Consider the following 5,947-nt stretch of genomic DNA (forward strand, 5'->3'; position numbering starts at 1 on the left):
TTTTTTTCTTCATTTTTTCTTTCTTTCTTTTTTCCTTTCCTTTCCTTTTCTGTTTTTCTTTTTCTTTCTTATCTTTTCATATTTACTTTTCACTTTCTTTGTGAAATTTCTTTTCAAATTCACAAAGATTTTTTTGTTCATTGAATTCAAAAAAAAATTATTGATGTAAAAAATGTTCATCGAATTCAATTTTTTATCAGATTTAATAAATGTTTACCAAAATTCAAAATTTTATCATTTAAAAAAATGTTCATCAAATTTTAATTTGTTCATCATTTTTTCAAAAAAAGTTTTCGAATATAAATTTTTAACATCAAGTTCAAAAAATATTTACCGAATTTAAAATTTGTTCTTCAAGTTTAAAAATCGTTCATCATTATTATCAAAATGAAAAAATATTCATTAAAATGAAAAATGTTTATATTTTTTGAAATCATGGACAATTTTTTGAATTTAAGAACTGTTTTTGACATTTCAAAACTCACAATTTTATTGAAATTTTAGAACTTATTTGTAATCCCGAATTACTGTAACATAGAATTAAAAAAACAGAAAAAATAGGGAGCGCCCATCCCAGCCCATGGGCCAGCCCAACAGGGCACGGGGGAGGGTGTGGGTTCGCGCTTTCGTTACCGCTGGCGCGTACCCCGCCATATACGTGGAGTGTCTATGTTAGTGCTTTGTTTGGGCCAAGCGTAAATAATGAAAAATACAAGAATAACAATGCCCAACCAAACAATGCTCAACATAGTAAAAATATATTTTATAATAAGTACACCGTTATATATATTCACACTTTTTAAAAAGTGGTCAAAATTCACAAAAGTTGTTCCATTTAAAAACAAATTGCATTTGGAAATGTTCAAAAAAATTATTTTTATTAAAGCATTTATGCTTATTAAACAAAATCAAGTTTTTTGAAAATATAAAAAGAAAACAAATTCAGAAACTATTCCATGAACTACTCTTCAATCAGGCGAAGAATGCCAAGATGGCTTCTTAACGACCAAAATTCAACCGAGAAGCAATAATCAATGTAGCATTAATAGTGACGTTTATTAAAAGTGGATATAAGAAATGGTGCGTAATGACAAAGAACTTCTTCAGGACTTCGCGAAGTCCAAGGTTTGCTGGGTGGGTCATGTTTTGGCTAAGGAAGGATGTGTGAATAAGCTTTGTAAAACATGGTTCCATGTCCCGCCGGTGTGTGTTATCACGCTGGTAGGCTCAAATCAGTGGAGACTGGTTAACAAATCACAGCAATTTCAACTTAAAATTTTTTATACCTAATGACAAATGAAACAGGTTTTGCAAGATTTCATGCCCGTTGCAACGCACGGGCATTTGTACTAGTATATATAATAAAGAATTAAGTTTCTGGTCGTCCGTCGTAAATGCATATTGCACCTATAATTTATAACTACAGGTTCTCCAAGTTAGACAAAGGCTTCCTTCATACTTGAAGCAAAGCTTTTTTTATATCTTCATGTCATATGAGTTGTAGTTTTTCGGATCATCTACACACTTCAGAGAAGTTACTTTAGGTTGCTAAAAGCAAGATAAAGTAATACATGCTGTGCATGTTTGACACAGTTCTTCCCGATTCTGAATTTAGCTATTTGTATTTTTCATTTTAGTGGAACTTCGGTACACATGACCACAGTAACATTATTTTCACAATGTCACTAGAGACGAGGGCAACCTTATTTGTGACAATTATTAGAGTTGGATAGAAGAAGTGGTGTGTAGTGGCATCTAACGAATTGTGAAATGAGCGACATCTAACAATTCTCACTAAATTTACCTTTCTGTTCTTATGAAATGAAGATTTGAAAAGGAGGAACAGGGTACTGAACTTTTATATATCTGCATAATCTACATCCGAAGTTAAGCAGTACACAAATTAGTAAATGGAGGAACATGGCAATTTTAAGCTTACTACATGCAGAATTATGTCGCTGCAGCTCTTTTAGTACTCATGTGTAGATTTTCCTACAGCAATATTACTTGCATTCAGTTTCGTGCCGTCATGGAAATTCATATGTGCGTTCTGCAGCATGTTTAGAATAATACTTTGCAAGGGACAGCAGCCCGACGTCGAGCAGTAGCAGCAACATGTTCTGCAGCTTCGATGACCCTGATGAATCTGCTATAGTGCTCAACTCCTGCTAGGAGGGCATGGAGGAGTTTCCCCTTGAACTACACGACCTGATTCTCATGTTCGTAATTTATCCTATTTTTTGGCTGTTGCTTGCTCCTTTGTTTCTTTGTAGATGTTCTGATTATTGGTGCTTTGGAACTCTTGTGGTCTGTAGATCATTGTTCTACTGACGCTCACTTCACCTGAACGGCTGGACCAGATGATAGTGGATATACCCAGTGTAGTATATTGTTATAAGGTTGTGTATTAGCTTCCAGTGATTTTGCTCTCACTGGTATCTCGATAAAGCTTGAAGTATATGTGGATGTCTTGCTCAGTTCAATTAGTAATAGTATTAGCTTGAAGCGCCATCCATACTCAGTTTCAACTAGACACCTCCATGGATAGCCCCCTTGCCATTATATTGAAGGTTAGTGTTGTTACCTGTTGCTCAACGTTGCACTTTTAGTACTCTAGCTGCTTTGTAGGCGAAATCGCCACCACCTGCAACCGTGCCCTCAGGCTTCCCTCAGACCGTCCTTATCAATTGTAGTCTCTGCTCGCCCATGTTAAGTCCCTCCTTTTAGAAAGGGCCTCCCTCGACGGTGGCCTCCCCTGGAAGCTCTTGAACCTACAATGGAGTCGGTTCCCTGTCAGTATGAAATTCTTGCGTTTGGCCGTCAGACTATTAGTTGTAACCATGTTATTCTGTCAAGCTTTTCCATTGAGTTGCCGAAACAATATCAAAGTAGAAGATGTTAAATATGAAAGTACCAAGTTATGTACTCTGCTATTGTGGTTGTGAAGCTCGTACAGTCTGCTTGATGTTCGCACCAAATTTCCTTCAGGCAACAGGATGATGAGTTCAGTGCAAGTCTTCAGATTGCAGGGCTAATCATAGGCAAAGAATTCTGGACTTCTGTGGGTTTTCATGAATGATTTTGAAATGAAGAATAGTTGTTAAGTTATTATTTTTGCTAAAAGAGTAGCGTCGCAAAAAAGAGTATTGCTAGGGAAGTAGCTAGAGTACATGCTACTATTTTTATAGGGAAGAGCCTAAACGACCCAACTTATGCAGTCTACAGATGTTGCTTACGAAATTGGGTATAGAGCCATGCATCTGCAACCATCTATTAGCAACATCAGGTTTGTGTTTGTATCTCCTTTGCCTGCATCATTTCTTGATCATTATGTTATTATTTTGTCATCTTGAATCCTTTTTGTTATAGCCATACATTCTCTTTTGGTTTAAGAAGATAATAATCAAGTTTCACTAAATGCATTTTCTATAGCAGTCAGATTCTCTAATAATTCAATCATACTGCGTACTGGTCTGTAATTTCATTTCTTTGGTCATCAATCTACCTTTTCCCTGAGATTGTTTCTCATAGTGAACAACTGATAAAAAGGATTTGTAGGAAATAGACAAGAATGATAAGGTACATACTGATGTTTTCTGTAATTTTCCTGTGTGGTTCAAGAGAAGCGTATTGCAGCAGAAGATTCAAGGGTGATAACGCAACGAAGAAAAAAATTGTGTTGTGGGAGAAGAAATTCTTGCCCCATAGGCTTTTAGTTTAAAAGTTTCCATTACATACAGTTTCACTCTGTTCATATGATACATTTGTTATCACTCGGTATTCTGCTCAAGGGGAACTGATACTTCCTCATATGAGAATTCTTATCCTTCTGATTATGTCATGCCTTTTGGTCTGCCCTGGCTTAGGTAGTTTGTGTTGACTCCTTTATTATTCAGTGATTTGCCAGCTATTCATGGATTCAGCAACAGACTGGGTTTGCTTTGTCCCAAGATCATGGATACTTGAATGCCCTTTATTGACCATGTATTTGAGAGGCCACTTCTGATTGCTTTTGTATTTTTATGCATATTTTAAGCTTGTGGAACCCATTTATTTTCTCAAAAATCTCACTTGTGCATGCTAATCTCGGGAACTATATTCAGACATCCCTTGCCCCTCTTATGCGGGTCATTTTGCATTTTGCTTTTGTGTTAGAATAAGTAATTAATATTATGTAATCAGAACCACTTTTTGTTCGTATGGGATTGTCCTGTATGATAACTTGATAAGGCATGAGAACATTTTTTATATGTCAAAAGTGGTCAATCCGTAGAAGAATGCATGCTCCTAAGCCATGAGAGAAATTAGCAAACAGACAAAAGTTATCATTTGATTTTAGTGCTTTGAATAGGTTCATGCAAAAAGATAAAACTTTCAGATGTACATGGTATCACCCTCACCTCTGATGGCACAAGCGCTCTATTTGATGTTCTTTAGGAGAGGTTCAAGATTACATTTAAGGAGAGAACACAGACATGGTGACACTCGATAAAGTGAAGCAATGGCCAGCCTTGCAAGAGAGGGAGTAGTCTGGGCCTATCATACAATGTAAATATGTTTTTTTACAAATGAATAAGCTTTGATTTTTTCGTATGAATTTCTATTTCACGTTGTCTAGGCTTAGCAAGGTGGACATGACTAATATTATTGTAGAAAGCACTGCAACTTTTGCCTCGAATGAAACAAGGTCTTTGGGTGGATTGTTGTGTGACATTCTCCCGTTGCAACGCACGGCCATTTTTGCTAGTAATAATAAAGAAAATTGAGTTTCTGGTCGTCCGTCGTCACTAGCGATTTTGCATAAAAGTCCCTCGATTTATAAGAAATTAACCCGCAGTCCCTGTTTTAGAGGGTCTCTATATAACGTTTCAATTTTGTAAAAATGACCCTAGCTCCGCAGCGCCCCATTCCCCTCGTCCCCTCGTCGCCGTCCGTTTGCTTCCTCTGGGTAAAGCCCCCGTGTGGATCCGGCGGCGACGAGGCCTCTGGCGTGCTGGAGCGGCTCAGCTGCGAGGAGTGCGAGGAGGCAAGCGGGGCTGCGTGCGGTCGTCCTCCCATGCTCGCGCACGACACAGAGGCCATTGCGGAGGCGAACTTGGCGGGGGAGGCGACCTCCGGTGAGGGGCGGCGGATCCGGGCGCTAGATGGTCAGAACGGGTGGATTCGAGGGAGATCCGGTCGGATCCAGTCGTGGAGGTGCTCTGGCGGCGGACTAGGGGCAGGCAAGGGGCGGCTTGGCATCGGGTGGAGCCCCATGGCCATCCATGGCAGACAGAGAGAGATTAGAGAGATAAGAGGAAGGGGAAGCAGAGGAAAAAACGAGGCAGGGCGGCGGCGCTGCTAACCTGGGGCGGCAGCGGCGCTCGCCGGCACGGTTGCCGGTGGACGGACAACGGTGAGGCAGGGAGACGCGGGCGCCAGGCGGTGATGCGGCCGCTCGGGGGCTCGAGTGGCGCGGTTTCTCCATACAAAACGGCGGCGGCGGCTGGAGTGCAGGGGCTAGATCCGAGCGTGGCAAGGGCAGGGGAGGCGGATCCGGGGATGGGAGGCGAGGCGGGGTTCACCGGTGACGACGACGAGGAAGGCCGGAGCGCGGCTTCTCGGCCGGATCCATGTCTCATGAGCAGAAAGGAGACAGGGAGGTGAAGAAGAGAAAAAGGGAGAAGGGAGGGGCGGTGTGGTGACAAGGAAGGCGCTCGCCGGACCCGAGCGATGGTGGACGGGCGCGGGAGACGAAGGGATCTGGCATGGCGGAAGTGAAAGGCGGCAACTCCGCCGGCCTATCCGGCGACACCAACTAGGCCACGAATGGCGCAGCACAGTTGTTGTTAAATTGTGATCCAAATTATATCATGTTGGACTAGACGTAGTACAATCGATGTGGGCCTTTGCGTTGACGTCGACGCGTACGAGTACAACTCGTTTACTTGTCCTTCAAGGACTCTCA

General features: G+C 41.2%; 1 long non-coding RNA gene across 2 annotated transcripts; it reads left to right on the plus strand.

Annotated features, from left to right (window-relative positions):
- The first annotated feature begins 1,405 nt into the window (after positions 1-1,405).
- Positions 1,406-4,652, plus strand: LOC123190970 (uncharacterized). Of its 2 annotated transcripts, none has more exons than XR_006496642.1 (3): positions 1,406-2,219; positions 2,316-3,286; positions 4,438-4,652. It is a non-coding gene; the product is annotated as an uncharacterized lncRNA (long non-coding RNA). The 2 variants fall into 2 exon arrangements; XR_006496641.1 differs by lacking the exon at positions 4,438-4,652 and adding an exon at positions 3,622-4,216.
- The last annotated feature ends 1,295 nt before the right edge of the window (positions 4,653-5,947 follow it).

The sequence above is a fragment of the Triticum aestivum genome, chromosome 2A, assembly GCF_018294505.1.
Source record: "Triticum aestivum cultivar Chinese Spring chromosome 2A, IWGSC CS RefSeq v2.1, whole genome shotgun sequence".
Classification (NCBI taxonomy): domain Eukaryota; kingdom Viridiplantae; phylum Streptophyta; class Magnoliopsida; order Poales; family Poaceae; genus Triticum; species Triticum aestivum.